The sequence below is a fragment of the Astatotilapia calliptera genome, chromosome 12 (assembly GCF_900246225.1).
Source record: "Astatotilapia calliptera chromosome 12, fAstCal1.2, whole genome shotgun sequence".
NCBI lineage: Eukaryota > Metazoa > Chordata > Actinopteri > Cichliformes > Cichlidae > Astatotilapia > Astatotilapia calliptera.
This window is the reverse complement of record NC_039313.1, coordinates 31,623,915-31,645,886: the sequence shown is the minus strand read 5'-3', so window position 1 is coordinate 31,645,886 and position 21,972 is coordinate 31,623,915. Positions and strand designations below refer to the sequence as shown.

Genomic DNA, 21,972 nt, shown 5'->3' with positions numbered 1-21,972 from the left:
ACAAGAGAGTGAGAGAGAGGGGGGGAGAGAAAATAACAGAGAGAAAAAGACAGTAAAAGAGACAAAGAGAAGTCAAAGAGAAACAAAAAAGTAACCCTTGGAAGAATCTAATGAAGACTGATACTGAACTGTTTTTGTAACAAATAAGTGATGAAAAAAATTCTGCTTCATTATAAGCAAATTATAAATAACTTCCTGGAGTATTTCTTGACCTCTCGAGCCACCATGACAAACAGACCATTTAGTTTTTTCAGGCTTGCTATAAATAAACCAGATTTCTGGAAATTAAATCGCCGTAAAACAACTTTGGGGCATCAAGCCTTGCAATTACATGCCTTACCAAAGTGTGCACATTATGTAACTAGGTCCTGCTCTCTAAACAACACAGGAGATTGTTTGTCAGTGTCTATGCATCATCCACGTCTTTGTTTAGATCTGAACTACTTTAAAGGTCTGTGTTCGCTTTAGACCACTGTTCTAGATGAGTGTGCAACATGAGAGCGATACAGTAAATGGGTCAATTGTGGACTTGGCAAAGGGCCTTTTGTGTTTTTTTCAAACTTCTCTGCTGCTGAGAGCAGCATAAATCAAGTTTAGGGTTAGCTCAAGCAGGCTACAAAGTCCAGAAAATCGCAGCAGATCAGCTGGGATCAGCCTACATTACCCGATCGCTTTACTGATACTGCTCTATGGATCCAATTGGCAAATCTCATCTAAATCGCTCTAGCATGTCCACAGTTGATGCAGATCTGCATCCTGCTTTCAATGTCATGATCTGTTCAATTCATACCAAACCACATTCACTATCTATAAAATACTTTCGCCACTTTTACTTTTAAAGCAGCAACAGGGAGACACAAAAGAACCATCACAATTAAAAGATGACTTAAAATCACAGTCAGTATCTCACAATGGGACAAAGGCTAGGGAGCAAAGGTGTATTTTTAAATGAGATTTAAGTCTGCCTGGTGTGCAGTGGCAAATTGTGCCACAAATGAAAAAGCAACTGTCACGTCTGAGTTTTCTCTTCAGAATCAGCAAAAGTATCTGGTCTGCTGACCTGAGTGAACGAAGACATGTGGGTCCAGCAATTTACACAGATAAGAGACTTAAAAAAATAAATTCAGTTTGATTCAGTTCAATTTCAAATAATATTTGAGTGGAGAGCCGACAACAATCATCTATGTGGATGAACATCCTTTTAAAGAGGAAGAAACCTCTGGCAGAACGAGGCTCGGGGAGGGGCAGCCATCTGTCTCGACCCGCTGGGGTTTGAGGGGAAAGAGACGGGAAAAAAACAGGAGCATAGAGAGATCACACACAACAAACAAAATGAAAAAAGAAAAACACTGCAGGAAAGAGCAGGCAAAAGTTAGTAACATGCAATAGCTGTACAATAAATGCAATGCCAGTGAAAAGAGGTGAGAGGAGAAGAAATGTTCAGTGCAACCTGGGAAAGTCCCCCAGCAGTCTGAGCCGACAGCAGCACAACTAAGTGATGGCTCAAGGTAACCTGATCCAGTCCTAACTATAAGCATTATCCAAAAAGAACATTTAAACCGCTCTTAACATTAGAGAGGGTGTGCGTCTCTGAGTGCACACTGGGAGCTGGTTCCACAGGAGAGGGGCTGGATTCTGCTTCCCATTCTTCTTTTGGAAACTCTAGGAGCCACAAGTTATTGATGCCTGACCTGTTCTGTAGAGGGGTCTTGCTGCTGCTTTTCCAGAGCAGAGCCTTACTGCCAAATATAAATTATTGCAGATGGAAATAACAACCTTCTTTTGACCAAAAACCTCCGAACTGTAAATCTGCAGCACTGACAGAAAGCACAAATGGGTTTAGCAGGTCTGTGTACCCACCTGAGTGTAATAGAAAACAGTGTCAGAGATCAAAACTGACACCATCACAAAGCCTAAAAAGAACATGATCGAAACTAGTGAAAGGAAATTTACGCATTTAAAAAACTGGATTCATTAAATAGTTTGATATTTTTTAAAGGCATTTCCGTTCTGCATCAATACAGAGATTATTGTGTAATAAATTAACACACAATATAGCTGAAGATAGTTTGCATCAAACAAGTATGTTATCATAAAAGAAAAGTACAGAAAGACTAGTTTTGTTCAGCGCACTCTGGTCTGTGGGGCATTTAATCAATAACTTTAAATCTTATTAAAATCAGAGTCACATTATATGGAAGCATACAAAACTGTCTTTGTTTCAATTATGCAGAACTTGCACTTTGAGATTCTTTGCCTAGCCCAGCTATGTGTGCTTTAAATGATTACATCACTGCTTAGTCACAGTCACTCTGACAAACCATTGTTTGAACATGGGTGTTTCCAGTGTAGAAACCATTGTGCAGGATGCCCAGGCTCATGTCCAGCTTATGTGCACTTTTGCATTACATGAAAAAAGACAATGTTATTTTGTAACAGATAAACTATAGATATATAGAAGAATAGCTATGTACTCAGACTATTTGCTGTTAGTACAAAAGTTCAGCATAAAAATATATTTAAAGTAGGGCTGCCACAAACGATTATTTTGATAATCGACTAGTCACCGATTATTTTTGCAATTAGTCGACTAATCAGATCATGCGTCCATTGGACGTAAAACGTACAGCTTATTGCACCAGCAGCATCTGCTCTTATATAACTACCATTAGCTTACAGCTTTAAGTGTTTAAGGTATGTGCTAACTAAACACAAAGACAAGACGATAGTTTATTAAATTTTAATGAAATTTGCAGATTGTTTCGGTGGAGTTTAATAAACTCAGCCGTCTGCTCCCTGCTATCTAAAATATAACAGGACACCGGAGTATATTCTCGACCATCTCACACTTCTGATAATCAGTTGTCTGCTTGACGTTTATTCAGCTGCGTAGAAACTATAACTTTAATCTCAAACCGATTTACTCAGGAACAAATAAAATACAAAAAAAAGCCAAACAATAACATTTGTAAGTTATCTAAGTGACTTATATATCATGTTTAACCTGAGTAGCGAAAGACGGCGGTGGGTTTGAAAACGATTTGCCGGGAGTCCGGTGTTCTCACGGGCTCTAGTTAGCCTTGAACGCCGGCTGGCTATCGAGCTAGTGGGTAACAGACGTCTCCGAAAACGTCGGAGCGCTTTTTAAAATATGTGGTGTCTCGATAAACTGAGCAGATATTTGAGGTTTACACAGCTACATTCTCGCCTGAAAATATGTTAAACATTTATTTTGTGACCGAGAAAGAATAATACAAGTAATACTAAAACTAACTAGCTGCCGCCATTGTTGGAAACTGAGCTGGGCCGCGCTATGAATTCTGGGACACAGTTTCTTCTTCGGGATTTAACGGCAGCTGGTATCCTTGTACATGCTGTGCTGCCATCTTCTATTTCTGTCCGTTATTACACTCTTAAATCCTACTACTTATTCCTGCGTCTTTTGGGATCTTACAAAGCTTCAAATGACGCGTCGACTATTAAATTAGTTGTCGACGATTTTGATAGTCGACGTAATCGTGACTGGTCGACTAATCGTGGCAGCCCTAATTTAAAGTACTGCATTTTTCGCACTATAAGGTGCAGTTAAAATCCTTTAATTTTCCCAAAAATCGACAGTGCACCTTACAATCCCGTGCGCCTTATGTATGAATTCTGGTTGTGCTTACTGACCATGAACCGATCTTATGTGGTACACGGCACTCAAAAATCTGTCAAAAAATGTTTTAGTACAACTTTGGTAAGCTACGAAGCCGCACCGCTTGATGGATAGTCAGAGCATTACGGCTAGCGCTTCAGGTTCCAAAGTCAAACGAACATTGCGGCATCACTGAGAGTTAAAAACTTTCATCTGTAATAAAATGTTCAGCGTTGCTGCTTTACCAGGTGTAACAGTTACGTTTAACATCCATGGATCCATGAAAACAGAATTTATTAAATTTAACGGAGTTAGAAGTTAGTTAGCTCGCTAGTTTCTACCTAAACATGATATAGCATGTTCTGACAGAGATTTCTGAAAAAATTAAAATGTTAAACAGCTATGTTAAACACAGTGAAGCTAGAGGATGAATAGTAACTTTTTTCCACTCGATAAAAGTTAACAGACGAAAGCCAAATCAGTTCCACACCACTGAAGTTGCAGCATTTTTACAAACCAATTTTGGTTCATCTGTCATTCAACGATCCGCTTTCGCCCTTCTCATTCTCCGTCGTCGCCATGCTTCTTCTGCCATGTGCGTATGAAAACAAAGGCACTGCATATGCACTTTTTACCCATATTCTATTGCGATATTTAAATTTTTTTATCATTGCCTAATATTATACCGGTATTACTGTGAATGGTATGATATGACCCAGCCCTACATGAGGGTTCCCGATGTTTAGGGACAAATGCAATTGCATGGCAGGATGTTGTAAACGGACCAAACTTCAGTCAGGAGAACAACTGAGATAATCCATCCACAATACGAGGTTAGTCAATAATATACTGCAACAACATGGGAATAGAGCAGCTGCAAGAGAATTCAACATTAATGAATCAATGGTACAGAAGTGGAGGTGGGAGTTTGACTGACTGTTTTGTTTCGCTTAACCCTTTAAGATCTACCATAGAACCAAGTCCGCCAGAACTTATATTATATTTTTACATGCTGTAGTGCCATTTTTGGGAGCATTTCAAGTTGCTATACATCAATACAACCATTACAGCCTAAATTTTAATAATATGAATGCATCAAGTGCATAGTAATTACATAAATTGCAAAAAAGTGCAATAAACTACAAAAAAATTGAAAATCGTTTTTGTTTTTTTAACATATATTTCTAGTTAGAGAAATTTAAGAGGCTTATCCCTCAAAACTGTAAATAGAAAAAAGTTGCACAAAATAGTTTCCCACCACAGGAAATTTATTTTGAGTGCCTTCATAGTTTTATTTTTGAAATACACCAATTTTTATACACTGCAGGAAAAACGAAAATAAATATTATAGTGCAAATTTGCAAAAAAGCAGCATATGCATCAAAATAAACTATTTCCAGCAGTGCAATTTTAGTTCTAAGCATCCCAGAAACGACACAGAAAGTCATAAAGTCAAACATAACTTTTAAAAACACCAGTATAAGCTCATGAGGCCCTGATGGTAAAAAACTACATTTCCGCAAAAATGATATCACTTCCGGTTTCGGGCAGGTCATGGCGGACATGCGATAGTTCGCGCTGACGTCTGTTCCAACGTAGGAAGTGTTATGAACAGCTGATCGGATCGGCAAAGTGTGTTTCTGGAATATTATGCTTTTGTTGCTGCAAGTGCTTTTTATGCAGTTTTTGCAAAGCTATATGTGGAAGGAAACTGTGACCTAGGACAAGCTGATGGCATAAGATGTAAGTACAACTTCTCTGGTTTCATATGCAAAAAAAATTATTGCGCTAGCTCACGTGGTTGCAGTGCTACCGGGATTTAAAAATAGTTACGCAAAACGGAGCATGCCCGCTCTGACCGTTTTTAAAGGGTTAATGCACCTTATAATCCATATAATCCTTATGTATGAAAAGAGACCCGTTCATCGACAGTGCGCCTTATGGTCCAAAAAATACGGTAACTAAAGTAAAAATATTATCCTCATTTCCAGTGGTTTTGGGCATTGGCATTTACAGTTCACACACTACACCATGATTGCTAAAGCCACAGTTCAGAAAAGTAGTAAACATTTTTAATGCAAACGTGACCAACAGGTGTTTAAAAAGGTTAGAATGTCAGCCACGTGGGAATGGGATTTTATAAAGTAACTGGAACCACCCAAAGGAAAAAGAAACGATCATCAGTTTAAACCAGTATGAAAAAGTTGACTGCCGCCAAAAATAGTCACAAAATACTAACAAACTACAATTATGTTCATAAATGGGCATGGCCATTAGAACGCATTCATACCTTTACTTTTACTTCAAGTACATTTTCCTTATTATACAGAGTAAACCGTCATTGTCCTTCTCTAATTCCCCTTACTTACCTCCTCTCTCCCTATTTTTCTTTTCCTCTCCCTCTGTCCCTCATTTCTCTCTCCTCCCTCCTCCCGTCAGAACAAACTGAAGCCAAAAGCCTCAACATTCCAAACATTCAACGCAACCCAGACCTCTCTCTCTCGCTCTCTTTCTGTCTTTCTCTCCTTCTGTGTCTCTCGCTCACACAAACACACAGGAATCCACATGCCTTTCTCCAAGGCTCTCTCTCTCGCTTACAGCTACACACAGGAATCTACATCTCTCTCTCTCTCTCTCTCTCTCTGGTTGATGGGGTGAATGAGACAGAGTTCACTGAGAGCAAAACTGAACAGACCCGCCGAGAACACAATAGAAACCATTAGTAACAAACACTGACCTAAAATTATCTGTCGTTATGCCTGACTTCACTTTAGGGAAAAGGGATCTTTGAGCAAGACTTTATTATAAACCAATCAAACACACACACACACACACACACACACATATTCTAGGTGATACCACAATCCCACTCTTTTGTCAAGGACTATGGACACAATGTTTTAATTGTCTTTATGATGAGTTTCTGTAGTTTAAAGCCTTTAAATGCATAAATGTGTTAATTAAAAATGATTTTTTCAATTGTGATTGCTTCTATGAATCCCAGAGCCATGTTAGCTGGTCTGTATCACTCTCCATCGAATCACCATTCTAATGAACAAAAACATCTTTCTGTGTATTCTCACTAGCACTATATTATGTACCCATGTTCAACTGCTTGCTTATGCACATTTCTAATTTGCCAATTACATGGAACCAAGTCAATGCATTTAAGATCTGCTGAAGCTCAAACCAAGTATCAGACCGAGGAAAAAAACGTTTGGCAAGACTCTGAACGCAGCATGGTTGTTGGTTGGTGCTGCATATTTCAAAAACTTCTGATCTACTGGGATTTTCCCACACAACCATCTCTAAGGTATGCAAGAAAGTATCTCTGAATGTGCAACACATTGAACCTTAAAGCAGATGGGCTACATTAGCAGAAGACCACACTGTGTGCCACTTGGCACACACGGGTTCACAAAAACAGAAACAATGGAAGTAGAGACTGATGTATATACTGATATAGGATTTTAAGACCTATATTCATACCGATACTTGGTGATTTAAAAATCTGACATGTCGTTCAAAACACAAGTTGCCAGTAGGAAAGTTACCTGTGGAACATTAAAACTCATGACATGTCTGAAGGGCATTTCTCCTTTAGCTTTTAATTGGCCATTAAAATGCCAATACCATGTTGATATAGCAGTCAGGGTCTAAACAGAAGTTTGGAAAAAATGTTGCCTGGTCTGATGTTTCTCAATTTTTGCTGCGACATTCTGACATGGTCAAAATTTGGTGTAAACAACATGAAAGCATGAATTCATCTTCTCCTGCATCAACAGTATAATGGTTTGAGTGATACTTTCCATTTTTTAGCATCCTTTGGGTCCCTTAGTACCACTTTAGCATGGTATGAACACCACAGTCTGAGTATTCTTCTGATGGCTGCTTCAGCCAGGATAATGTGCCATGTCACAAAGCTTAAATCATCTCAAACTGGTTTCTTGAAATAAACCAGTGATTTGTAGTAGCTGGTAATCAAATGGCCTCCACAGTCACCAGATCTCCAGCAGAGCACCTTTGGGATGTATTGGAATGGGAGCTTTGCATCATGTATGTGCAACTGACAAATCTGTAGCAGCTGTGCGATGCTATCAAGTCAATATGAATCAAAATCTGCTGTAAAGCCTTTCTGTCACTGCAGCAATGTCTGCCTGATTATGCAACACAATAAATGAGGCTGCGCTCACACAATCATAGAGGCCTGTTGGGTCCAGATTGTAATGGAACACACCATCAAGTTGTTAGACGGTAAAGACTCCCAGCTGCTTATCAACAGAAACAACAGAGCAATTGGACGAGAAATAAAACTTCCATAATTAGACTCATGAAGAGATTCTCTTATCAAAACCGTACCACACGACCGAGAGCAGCCAAATTCAGATGTGTGCTCACCGTCAAAACATTTTGCGCCATCCTTCTTCCCAGTGTTTTCCTTCAAATAGCGCTGTAGACATATCGAAAGCCAAAAGAGGGTTTTTTCATCTGTTTGTGGGTTGTGATAAACATAGACTCATGGCCATCCATAAAACCCTCGCTTTAGGCTACATTCACAGAAAATCTGCCGCTTTTATTTTCTATCCACAGCAGTGTGAGTTAAGTTTGGTGATACTCAGGTCACAAGATGTCTAGACTTCAAGTTCAAACTGGGCTAAAACACACACACACACAAAAGAAGCTATACACAGCTTTCACAGTGCTGACCATGCTGTGCAAATCAACTGTAAAATCTGTGGAGTCCTTTCTTAAGTTCATTTCATACACAAGCACAGCTATGAGCAGAAACAGTGCCTGTTCAGTCTGTGCAAAACTTTGTGGTCATTTATTGTTGTCTGCTATAGACTGCTGTCTCTGTTCAGCGCTTTGAGGTCCATGTTTATGTTCTTTTATTAACTTTTCTCACGGAGTGAAACTGCTCTTGGGAGTCAGAAAAACGTTTAAGATGCAAATGTAACCCTGGAGCAGGTGATGGTTGCGAGGTCTGAACTCGAGCCGAGAAGCAGCTGGTTTAGAAAAAGCTGCTGGCATTTGAAGAATGTGAGGAGCGCTTGATTTAACATGTAAAGCTTTGAACTGACAGCAAAGACCAAAGCCAAGTTAAACACAATTAAATACACCGAAAAGTATGAATGGGGGACATGCTAAGCCTAAAACTGGGAAATTCCTGCTAACTCCAAATTTCAAAGACATATTTTACCCGATCTTAACTGATTTGCTAACATCACCTCTGGAAATGTTTGCATTCAAGAGTCACATAGTTTTAATTAGAGCTAAAAGGTGTGTGAAATGTGCAGCTGATGCCAGGAAATGAAAGCAAAGACCAAAATTGGGTCTTTTTTCTTATCTTTACTCATCTTGTGACATCTGGCATTTTCCTTCTAACTTCTGGGTTGAGAACCAAAGAGGTAACGAGTCCCAAAAAGAAAGGCCCATGCATGCAAGCCTCGAGATCTCCTCGCAAGACAAAATCCTCACAACCTGCAATAACAGATAAACTATTTTACCACTAATAGAAAACACTGTACAGTTACTTTTACTGGTATTGGGAATAAGCCCAACTGTATTTTAAACACATGTAGTATCCACCAAGAAATTGACGATAGATGCAGCCCTATGATTGGCAAATAGTCAAACCTTCTGCAAGACGCATTTTATTGACAATATTTGTAGTACATCTTCCTTTTTAACTGTTTCGTCTAGCATGGCTGAGTAACTGCTAAAACTTTCAGTGAGTAAACCATCACAGTTTTCAAACAATTACTCAGAACTGGCCTTGAAGCAGTTCTGAGTAAAAGATTACATAAAACTCTTCAATGTTTTGTTTTGCAAGTGTTGCTTCATTCACATCTTCTTTTTAATTGATTCAGTGCTGCTCTTCTGGAAATCAGATGGAGAATTTGTAACTACTCTGATATCAAAATGTCACTCAAGACTCTGTTGCTTAAGTCTGAATACAAACCCTGGAGACACGACAAAACACATGCAAGCAAGCACACACCTGGAGCCATTTAAAACACACTCAGGACCATACATCCTTAAAGCACTGCAGGTTTATACACATGCATGCACCTACATGCAAGCAGTACACACACAGATATACACACACAGGTATGCAGGGTATCATAATTCTGTCAGGAGTGGTTGGAGGTGGAGGGAGCAGACGACTCCTCTCTCTCAGGAGGCTCAGTGAAGTTATCACTGAGCAGACACAAGTTGACGCTGAAGAACTGTAAACTAAAATCTGTTTCTGACATCAAACAGCATTATTCACGACTCCTGTCACTTTAAAAACGGCCACTGTTTGGTTTTTGATACCCAACAGTTTACTGTTTGCACAAATTTCTACAGCACAGAGTACATTAACTTTAATGTGACGGTCCAGGCGGATGGCAGAACTAGGTCTCGTTTAGCACACGTGGACTACAGACATCCCAGGATGCACTTGGTGAGATGCAGAGTAAACCCAGTCTGTCACCAGATGATTACACAGACCACAGAGTTGCATGAGCTAAAGATCAACTGGCATATTCAAGGGCTGAAGTAAATCTGGCATTCATTTGCTTTATTTCATCCATTACTGGTGATAAAAACTCACCAGGGGCCTGTGCTAACAAGCAAATTCAACATACCCAGTACAGCCCTTCCTCGGTTGCTTTTACTGACCCTAACACTAAAAACCAGGTTTAGCAGTCACATGAAAGTGGTTAGGAACTCAGATAAATACAGATAAACCATTCAAGTCAAACTTAACCCTTCAAAAGAAAGAGGCCGTGTTGTCAGCACATAACCAGTCACAAACTTGTAGAGATCCATGTGTAGCAGCACGGCATTTAAAGCCAAGAAAGTAAGGTGTCACAAGAAAGAAAAACGCAGCCTATCTAAGATCTGACTTCAGTTTAACTGACACATTGCTTGTATTAAGGTAGCTATTCTCATGGAGTGCAAGACAATGTTCCCTTGTGTTCTTCAAGCTCCAGTTCCCGAGGTTTTAAACCAGCTGCGAGCAAGTACAAAAAAAAAAAAAAACAATTTGAAAAAGTCTGTAGGTTTACTTACTCATTTTAACTGTTCAGTCAACAGGGGAAAACTGCAATGAGTCAAGTTGTTCATGAGAATCTATACTCCTTATGGATGATTATCACGGAACGTAAGAGACTTCAGACATTCTTTAAAAACTACGTAATCTCTCACTACACAGGACGGGGATTTTCAGAAATGGTTGATGCTGTTTTCTGGAGAAGTGATGGGTCAGCAGGTGGTGGTTATTATGGGGATAAACCCTAGTAAGACTTGAATAAAAACTCAGGAGAACTCAGGAGAACTGAAAAAGAGTGACTTAACTGTTGAATATACTTATCTGCATATTTACCAGCCTGACTTGCATGCATGGGCAGGAGAGAAATTTCTTAATGAGCCAAAAAGCTATAAACCAACAGCTAACATCCCAAAGTGCATTCAGGGCATCTTTGGATTCAAACCAAACCCTTCTGCAAATCAACTAGTCAAATCCACTCAGCAGACTCATAAATGTGCAGTTCAACTCATCTTATAGACTTTTAGCAAAAGTACAGCAGCACTGATTTAGTACATTGTAAAAAAATGCACAAAAACAAGTTATTTTTTTATACATAAGTATAGGTATTGATTCTTTAATTTGATTACCAGAAGATGTAATACACCAAAATGGAGTGTACTAACAAACTACTAATTTACCTGTCTGATACTAAGGAGCAATACAGGAGCCTATGGCATGGTAATCAATTGGACTAATAGATTAGATCAACCATTACCAACCCACTTGTCACAAATCGGCTGCAAGAATCCAAACCAAAATCCAAAAAGGTGTCTCAGGGTGGGTCGTCAACAATTGGTCTAATTGATTAAATGGTAAATGGTAAATGGCCTGCATTTGTATAGCGCTTTTCTAGTCCATAGGACCCCAAAGCGCTTTACACTACATTCAGTCATTCACCCATTCACACACACACATTCACACACTGGCGATAGCAAGCTACATTGTAGCCACATTGTAGCGACTTTAGAAAGAATTCTCATCAAGTTTGTGGCAACAGTCAGATAGATGCAACTACAAAAATCAAGATGCTACAAATAATTAAAATCAGTGTGCTCGACAAAATGCAAGGGACACTTACCTCATATTATCTGGATTTAATTAACAAAGCTACACAGGAAAGTTTAAAAGATCACTGAAGAGGGGAAGTCAGGAAAGGTCTGTCCTGATCGTAATCAGTCTCATAGTCACCATAAGGAGGGTGTGATACATCACTGAGGATTGTTCACCCTTTCCTCACCCCGCAGGACTAACAAAGGTGTCAATGATCTTACTGGAAGTAAACGGGTGGGAATATGACCGCTACATTAACCACAGCTGAAGCAAAACACATTCAGTAACTAGTGACTTCACATGATTCTCCAGCAAACTTTTCAGCGGCAAGTCGTTCATTTGGAAATTGAAGCTTGTAAAATAACAATGTTTTTATGTGGGTACTTTGCAGCAACAGTTAAACCAGCCATTAAGGGCTGTTATGAGAGAGTTACTTGAAAATGATTGAGCAAGAAATGGATCCCACACTGCAAGAAATATGAACAAAAGCTGTGAATGGGAGTGTCGGCGGTTGAAAAGTCCTTCTATAAGACTTCTAATAATGCAGAGTAGCTACACAGAGTATTTGAGAGTGCAGTGACAAGTTGTTTTTCTTATTTTAAAACCAGATAAGACTCAATCTCAGAGCAGACAGTGCACAAACCACCAGAGCATCCCTTTGGCAATTTACAGAAATGTAATTTTAATAAAGTTGTGATAGGCACGGACGATTTCAGTCAATATCATCTTCTCTCAGCAGCTGCCATGTTGGCCGTTCTTCTTCTGCTCTTCATGTGCCTTGCACAGATCCACTCTAACAGATCCTCCTTGTGGTTTCTTAAGGGTTTAATGAGCTGCTGGCTGCAGCCTGGCTGGTGGAAACTCAATACACTTAAACATGGGCTCCTTTAAACTTATCTGTAATCTGTTCCTTCGGCTCCAACCGCAGCTACTATCTGCACACGTTTCTCCAAAAACTATTGTGGAAGTTTCCTGTAAGTGTTTGTGTTTTTCAGTGCGTCTGTGGTGGGATTTCTATAAAAAGGCTTTACGTGAATGTCGTAATAATACCTGACGAGAAGGTCGAAGAATTTATGTGGTAACTTAATGACCTGAAGTTAAATTACTTTGGATAACTTTTTCTAAACTTGTGAAAGATTTAGTTGGGCGAAGGATGATATATCATATTATATATTATAGCATTATATAATATATAACATGCGAGAGACAATCTAAAAAAAGGTCTACTTTTTCCTAGATTCCCACAGATAGATGGCTTTATTGGCTCCAGATTGAGCTGGATAGATTTTAGAAGAGATGCAACTCCAATGCCGTGCATATTGTAAGTCTGATGATCCTTTATGGGAAAGCCAGAGCGTTCATCGAGATTCTTGAAGATGGTTTGACGTCATCTTGTTAACGTTCAGCTCAAAGCCAGACTCAGAGTGCAGAGAGGCCAAAGCATTAAAACAAAGACTATTTGGCTGTAAAGTGACTATCCCCTGCTTTCTATCAACACATCGACGGTGTAGGTTACCACGCCAAGGTTTACAGACATCAGTGCATATGCAGATAAAAGAAAGTCTGAGCAGCATCTCTCTGCTTTCTCTTTAGCACTTTCCGCCAGTGGCTTGTTGCCACTCAGAGTCCAATTACACACTTCCCATCTGGGGACTCTCAGACAGTATCAATTCTTTCTCTGTAGCAAAACTGTAAAAGCAAACATGCTACATCTTTTAGCATGAATGTGAATCGCTTTGGCTGAGCACCAATATCTTCTTTAAAAAAGGGAAATAAAAATTGAAAAGAGAGGGAAATGGTCATTACCAACAGATAGACCAAAACAGATACCCAGACTTGCTATTTAAATGTTCTTAACAACTTCTCACGTTTGACTGAAAACACAAGGTTTCATCACTCAAACAATGCAAACCGATGTAAGATCTTTACTTTGTAACAAGGCTCTGTACATGGGAAATATCTGCATTTTCGTACCTTTTTTCCTCTTTTTTGGTGCCCTTTGTTGACTCACAATGGAGCAAAGAATAATGAAGGTTAGTTTACTATTGCGCTCATAAGATGAGCTTGTCTTTGGTGGGGTTTTTTGACACCCAAGAAACAGTTTCTTCCTGTAAACAATTAGATTTGACGTTTGTCACAGTTTTACACAGAGCTAAGGTACAGACTTCTGCATCAATGCTCCCTCGGTGTTTTCCCACACTTCACTATATTAACAGCCACCCAAGTATACTTGGCAACTAATTTAAGCAGTTTCTTTGTATACAAAGGGAGAACAAATAAGTTTGAAAGTTCAGCTGCTGGTAAACAACTAGCCACGGTCTCACTGCACAGACATGCCTCTATGCCAAGCTCACCAAGATTGCAGAGCAAAACCGAGACTGTCGCCAGCTGTAGTACAAGACGGAGGAGTTGGAGAGACTCACTGGAGAGGCACCAGGTTACATTGCTATCTGTTACTTCACTGTCACAAAGAACGTGGCCAGTGTAACATTTGCAGAGTCCTTTCTGCTAGAAAAGAAATCTAAATCGGTGAAGAACGCCGCAACATCAATATTTCTTGAGAAATTTGGCTCTCGCCAAATATTTTCCCAGTTAACAGAGTTAATAAAGTTTTACATGTGGAGACTACAAAACTTTTGCAGGTCTTTGTCTCAGTTGACTTTTTTTCCACCTCCCCAAGAATCACCTCAGTATCATGTGATTTAAGGTGAAGGTTTAGGCATCATGAGCTTATGATGACAGCAGTAGCAGCGCAAGATCGGATCCTGCTTGCTATATTCTCGGCTGCTGCTACACTCAAACATGACCTATACTTCTTTAATAAGAGTAATATACTGCACAGTTGGTATAAGAATCATCAAGTTGAGCAGAGTGAAGCGTCTTTCATTGCTTTTCTTTGTGAGTGAGCTGAGGTGTCAGCTCTCACAGTGTGAGCCAAACACTGAGCTCCTGCTCTTGTGCAATCACTCTCTCCATGTAGCTCCAGGCTGCTCTCAGAGTCTCTTCAAGAAACAACAAATGAAATTTTTACCATCTCACGTCATAAACATGAAGCCACTTAAATACCTGCAGGGGTCGGATAGTCACTGACTCAACTCCAGGCTGATAGAAATAACCTTGTTCTTTGTTTGGGGGTGGGGTACTTCTCACTGTTAATTACTTTTTAGAGAAATCGCTTTATCTACAAAATGTCAGAAAACAGTGCCTCCATTTGTGTCTAAGTGTCCTAAAATATCAGTTCACTGTAATCTAAACAGCACGTTCTCTCATTAGAGAAGCTGGAAGCAGAGACTGCGTCACATTGTTGGTCGATAAGTAGTTTCCAAATAAACCACTTGTATTATTTACTGTTAGTCATAGATATTCACAAACTGGCAGTATTTAAATCCCTTTCTCACAGTGGGCTCAACTTAAGCCTGTATAATTTATAACATTTGTTGTAAGTCAGGCTGATGAAGTGAGTTTTGCTTTAAGTACCATAACTAACCAAGCTGTGTATTAAACGTTAGTGTCAAACGTTTGTGGTCACCTTCTTTGCAGTTTGCTGGTTATTTGTTGGTTTGCTGATCATTACACTGATTTGGGGACTTTTAAAGGGAGTCCGATTCTATGACTTTCCTCCCCTTCGAGAGCTTTTCAGCAGAATATTTCAGACAATAGAAAGTTTAGTTAGTATCAGTAAATGAAGGCATCGATAAATAGTCTGTATTTTAGGACTTTAGCATCAGTGTACCTAAAAAAATGCAAAGAAAAAGTTGCTTCATTAATATTTTGACACTAATTTTGGAAACTTGTGCAATGTGTCTGTGAGCTGAACAGCTATATTTTTCCACTACAAAGTAGGTTGGTGCTATAGGTTTTTACTTGCCTGTTTGTTAGAAGGATTACTCAAAAAGTCATGGATGGATTTCTTTCTTCTTCTTCAGAGGTGGGGTTTGGCCCAGCTTAGGGCAGATTAACTTTTGGACTTGTTCCAGATCTACACATTTTTGAAAGGTTCCTTTACTACTGAGAGATAAAGCAAATTTAATAACGGGACAAATCAAACTGAAAAAACAAAAACAAAAAACTGGGACACATCATCTTGATGAGCTCAAGAAAATCTCATAAACTACCTCCAGATCCTTCTGGACTCGGTTCATGCATGGTGTGGAGGGGATTTTCAGCCTTGCACCGCTCTCCTCTTTCTTGTATTCTGTACTCTCTTATTATTCCAAACATCGGCTGCTGGGGAAATGCATCTAAAGCTCACGCTTATCGAATTTCTAAATCTACATCAAACTAAACTGTCAACAGATGTTCTTTTGCTAAACCCTCAAATGTCTCTTTCTTAAGTTTAGATACTAACACATCCCCGGCAATAACACAGCTTAGATATTATGAAAGCCTGGAATTATTTACAGGCAGGGAACATATAAAATATGTGTCAGATGACTAAAAGAGAGCTGTTAACAACTTAAAAATTTGTAAGGAAAAAGGTTACAGCCATAACTGATGTGGAAACCATGTTTTTTCCATTACAACTGTGTCAATATTGTTCAAGAAGACTTTTGACCACTGTGCTGAGCCTGGCACCACTGGCTCAGTGTTTAAGACTGTCGCCTGACAGCAACAGGGTCCTGGGTTCAAACCAACCTGGGCAGGGCCTTTGAGTGGGCAGTATGCATGTTCTTCCTGTGGTTTTCTCTGGAAGCGCCAGTTTCTCCTGCCCTACTGCCATTGAAAAACATGTTGGGTTAATGCTGCCTGTGTGAGCCAGTAACACACCCACAAAACATGATTCTTAATATTAAAACCTCTTCCTGGTTAAAGGAATAAGATAACAGCGCAGTAAATAAGAACACCATGACCTTGATTTATTAATTTTCAACATTAAGTGGCAAAAATACTTGGTAAATGTAGTATCATCATCATTTTTGTCCACAACCTGCATGTTTTTGGTCATATTTGTCCATTTGTGTTTGCATTCTGCTTTTGCATATATTTACTTTTGAGCCACAGATGAAATTAAGGTTTGATGATGATCATAGCGATACGGAAAACAAACGTACTGGGGTTTGCACTTCAAGGTCTGCTGCTGTGAGCCATAAGTTCATCCTTGTAACGTGAGCTGACTCAGTGCTGAACATGAAAATAAACCAAACATGATCCCACTGCAGGTGAAGAGGTCAGCAGCAGCACGCACACATGGACCTGCATGCAAATACACTGTACATGCAAAGCTTATAATAACACAGCAGACTACAAACTTTTACACCAAAGTTCTGTAGACGCACCTCTGCATGCAGGACTCTCACAATGCAACCGAAAGTCCTGCTCTCTGATTGGCAAATCCTATGTGTGCTCACTTGAAGCAGTTAACAAGCTGTTCTAAATTAAACGGCAACAGTACCTGTCTGCTGTCTGACTGGTGACATTAACTTACTGTAAACTGCAAACACATGCAATGTCTTTGCACACAAACATGATAATGAGCTCTCTCTTTACACGATAACAACATAACCACAGCAGTTCACAGTAAAATATACAGAAGACCTCATTTACTCCTGTATTTAAGCTCTGTGATTTATGCTCACTTTGGTGTAAATACCTGGCTTTGATTAACTTTTCACTTTGGTGCTAAACCTGTTACACATTGTTCCTTTAAAAGGCTTCACAGCTTCTGCCATTAAAGGACTTTTCTAGCTCAGTAATGCATCTGCATATATATTATCAACAGAAATACAAACACAAACTAATACACAGCGAGCTGTTCTGCATCCTGCAATACTTTATTTCATTCAACACAAATCGTGCATCCCCATCAACAGCCTATAGAACTTTACCATTTACTTCACTGAAGGGTAAGGAGTCGTTAACTGGTGCTGCAGGGAGGCTGGTGCCAGAAGGTTTTTAGTATTTTTTTCACTATCATCAAGTTGTTTGCACCACTGGTTGGTATTTTGCATTAGACCAGTAACATATTTTAACCCTGGGGTCCCCTCACCCCTATAGAGTGTGCTAGTACAATTTATAAACATCTAGAACCAGATGAGGTCCAAACACGAATCTACAAGTGAGCCATGAAGTTGGTCAGTTTGTTTAAAAAAAGCTATCACAAAGAAGTCATCAGTCATCATCCAGGTTAAAACTCCTTCAGTCTGTGTGAAGCAACCTATTGTCAAATCATTGTGAATATTTGAAATCGCAACAACACAAAAAGATGTAATGAATCTAACCACATCAGAAGACAACAATCGAGCACCCCTACAGCGCATGGTGTTAAACATAATCTGGAAGAGGGATGATTGTGAAACAGGACAGAACTATACTTCTATCACCTTCTCTTTTAGGGAAAAAAAACATTTCTATACCTTGAAACTTGAAACACATCATGACCAACTGAACATCTAACCTTGTGGGCTTTTTCAATATCATACTTTTCATCTTCAAGTTTTACGTTAAACAGTTTAGTTTTGCCTTTGTCCTAAAAGATTAATAGTAATTCACTGACTATTTTATGTCCTGCACATTTTTCTACAGTATTCCCAGAATTTTCAAACTCCTCCTCTCTGTAAACCTAATCACACCTTTGTTTTCTGACATGTCTGTTGTTCGGACGGTAGGATTAGTAGGTCAATTAGTAAATATCTATTTGCAGCTGGTTGCATCATGTCTTGATTATTTTTCCTGGATCTTTCTCAATACAACAAAGAAGAGATATGATGTCCCATCTCATCTAGGCCTCAATATAAAGAATCTGATTTCTGCCCTGTTACCATCATGCACTTTCATCATCACGAGTTTTCCCGCAGCGTGGATCCTCCGCTCTCAGTCCTTTCAAACCCACAGAAAGTGTCAGCTGTTTTACCTGTCCGCAGTTTCCCTCCGGGTCCACACCAGCAGCGAGCCTCTCTCCGCTTCGATTCGTTTTTCTCAGAGTGCAGTCCGGCTTCTCTTGAGTTTGTTGTCGGAGACAGACGTAGGAGCTCACAGGATCATGGTGGACAAAACTACCTCCCGGATGCTTCACTTACGCGACTTTTTACTTTACTTCTTTTGCTCTTATTCTACTTTTAACGCAGCAGTTTGTTGAAAGAAGAAGACATACACCAAGGAGAGAGGGACAGAAAAAAAAGTTTCTGTGTATTTACATCACATCCCGTTTCCGAAGAGGCGGAGGAGGAGGAGGAGGAGGAAGGCAATGAGCCCCCTGAGTGTCTGACATCTGAGCCTGGAGGACATGCGCACAAGAGCCCTATGAAAGGGACTACGGAGGGAAGATAGGGCTTTTACATCAACGTGATGTAAAGTGCAACGTGTTATTATCATAGTACTTACACGGAGCTGCACTTTCAGCTAGTTGCTGTTGAATAGCGCCATATTTAGCGGCACAATGGCTACTAAATGTCGCTAAATATCCGAATTACGCTTAGTTCACTGTTCAATCGCACATTAAAAACCTTACAGATCCATTCATTCGATTTATTGATTTTTAAACGCTTGAAAACAAATGAAGTTCAGCAACCAGTTAAAAAACTGCCTTAAATTACCACATGACATGCATTAGATTATAAGTACTTCATGGTTTTCTCCCCTAGTTACATTTACTTGAACATTGCTGGACTTACTGTTTGAAGAAAACATTTTAGTTTACACTAAATAAAGGATAATTAATAATTTAACAATTTTTACCTTAAAAACGTTTACTTTTCTGTTCATTTGGATTTAATATTCAGACTGGTAGTTGCAAGACTTTTGCTGATAAACGCCCCAATTTTAAACTTTCAAAAGTCTCAAATATGCTCTAATATTCTTGGAAGTCGTTCTTAATCAGGAGCATTTTACTAATGCACTTGGATTTTTGAAGTTAATATAAGCTATTAGCCCGATATTGAACGGTTTAGTGAAAGGGGACATACCATTGTTTACTTATTGTATTCAGTTGTTTTATAATTTTATTTATAGTTGCACCAACCGTGGAATGTGTGCTTTTTTTCAGTCTGACTGTTTTGGCTTTTATGGTCTTGTACTGCCTTCATGAGCTGAAACAGGGGATGTGCTGCGTGGGATGTTCCCTTCAGGATACTGTGGGCTTTGCTGTTACAGAGCTCCTGTAAGGACAGGAGTGCACAGCCGAGGACCTTCTGTGCTGTGCTGATGATGACATAGCCCAGAAGACCATCGACTTTGATCATCATGGATCCTGTTCCCAGTTTAATGAGAAAGGTTGTTACTCTCAACTCAAATGCTGTGTGGTTTGAAAGCATTAAAATGTCTGAAAAGAAATATCTAGACAGTCTCGTGAGAACAGCAAAGATCATTGTTGCCACCCTCTCTCCCATGCTGGAGATCTTTAACCACCACTACATCTGCAGGGCTTCCATCATCATCCAGGACACCCTCGCACCCTTATTAAAGCCTGTTTTCCTTCCTACCATCAGGGATAAGATATAGAAGACGAACCAAAACCAAAAACCTTGCGGTTCCTCAACAGGTTCATACCTCAAGCTGTGAAGCTGTGAGAATCTTGACCGTTCTTGCCCCCCATCTCTGTTCACAGAAGCATTTTATATCTGAGTGGACTCTGTGACCCACCTGTGCCTCACAACTTTGTAGCACTTAAAAAACAAAGTTGAATCTTTTTTTATGTTAAACATACTTTGCATAGTAAGTTGTTATCCTACATAAGGACTGTATTTTAACAAACATATGCAGTTATTCTAAAACCACTGTGTGTGTGTGTGTGTGTGTGTGTGTGTGTGTGTGTGTGTGTGTGTGTGTGTGTGTGTGTGTGTGTGTCTTTTAGCCAGCAGGTGGAAGCAGAGACCTGCTTATCAGCATCAGCAAACGTACTGAACTTTTAAAATTCTCTGTTACAAGTGGAAGCCTCTCACTGGCAAATATTCTATTCAATCTTGAACAATACACACAGAAAAGGTCAAATGTGCACACATATCATGAAGCAGGAAAGAGAAACACACAATGGAAAAAATGAGTTAAAAATACAGTTAGAAAGATTTTTGTTGAAATGTTTCTTAAAGAAAATAAATATATAATTGGTAAAAATCTGTGTATCATGTGCTCGCAGGTATATGATGCATGTTTCCATAAAAAAATGACATCATTTACACTAAATCCAGCACACTGGGGAGCTAGGACATTATGTTTTTTCATCATCTTTGCATAAAAAAACTTCCATATAAACATTTAATTGTCAGCAAATAGTTTAATGTTATTCTGAGCTTTTTTGTTGAGTAATTTATTCAAGAATACAACATTTTTTTTTAGGTCTTTATAACTTATGGATACAAAAATCTTCTGTAGGTTATGTTTTATTCTCTGCTTGTCTTTCTTTAAGCAGCACATCCAGCTGGGGGAGCTGCTGCTTGTTTTTCATTATTTTCCTTAAACTCGTGTTTTGCATTACTTCACACATCACTTCCTCCCTGTGGGTCACCCGGTGTTGACAAGAGTTCCCTCAGTGTGGCGTGACGCAAGAGCTGTGTACACTACAACAAAGATGGCAATTAGAGGGGAATCCGCCACACACTCATTATTAGGGATGGGTATCGTTTAGGTTTTATCCGATACCGGTGCCAAATCGGTACTTTTGAAACGGTGCCGGTGCTTAAACGGTGCTCGAACCGGTGCTTAAAGAATGGAGAACACAAACTTTGTACAAAAACCTCTCATGTTCAGCTGTTTTTTTTTGTAAAAAGATAACAATGTTAGCCTTTTCTGCAGCTATGGGGCATATATGGTATGATTCTTGGCTGGAAGCAGTGCTTAAACAATGGAAAAAACACAAACTTTGTCCAAAAACCTCTCATGTTTAACTGTTTCCCACTTTTTCTTTGGTCATTTTAGCCTTTTTGGCCAAGGTGAAGGGAGTATCTGCCATCAAACAAGAAGACAGCTGCATGTAGCTATGATGATGTTTGCTAGTTCACCTTACATGCATTAATGTAATAACGTGGTTAGCCTACTCAACGTAAATTACACACGAACAACATGAAGCTACTCATGCAGAGAAGAACGGCTGCTGCTGCATCATCATCCGTCATCATTTCTGCTACACTGGCAGGGCTGGGGGCCAGCACTCTATTCTTCGGGTTTTTGGGGGATGTTGCTCCGGGTCCGATAACTGGCAACCCACCCGACGTGCACGGTGTGAGGTCTCGCAGCAAGCTATCAAATACGGCGCATTTCTCGGCTTTTAAAAAAA

At 39.5% G+C, this 21,972-nt stretch overlaps 1 protein-coding gene across 5 annotated transcripts in view; it reads right to left on the bottom strand.

The window, feature by feature from the left end:
* Nucleotides 1-18,985, bottom strand: part of ddr2l (discoidin domain receptor family, member 2, like) — a 34,760-nt gene extending 15,775 nt beyond the window's left edge. For 2 of the 5 annotated variants that reach the window (XM_026186849.1, XM_026186851.1), the window contains exon 1: nt 18,616-18,984. The gene's annotated coding sequence lies outside the window, so the exon portion shown is untranslated. Of the gene's footprint in view, nt 1-6,006; nt 6,139-18,615 lie in introns of those variants that run through there. The other 3 variants (XM_026186855.1, XM_026186852.1, XM_026186850.1) reach the window with 3 other exon arrangements.
* Nucleotides 18,986-21,972: the final 2,987 nt, after the last annotated feature.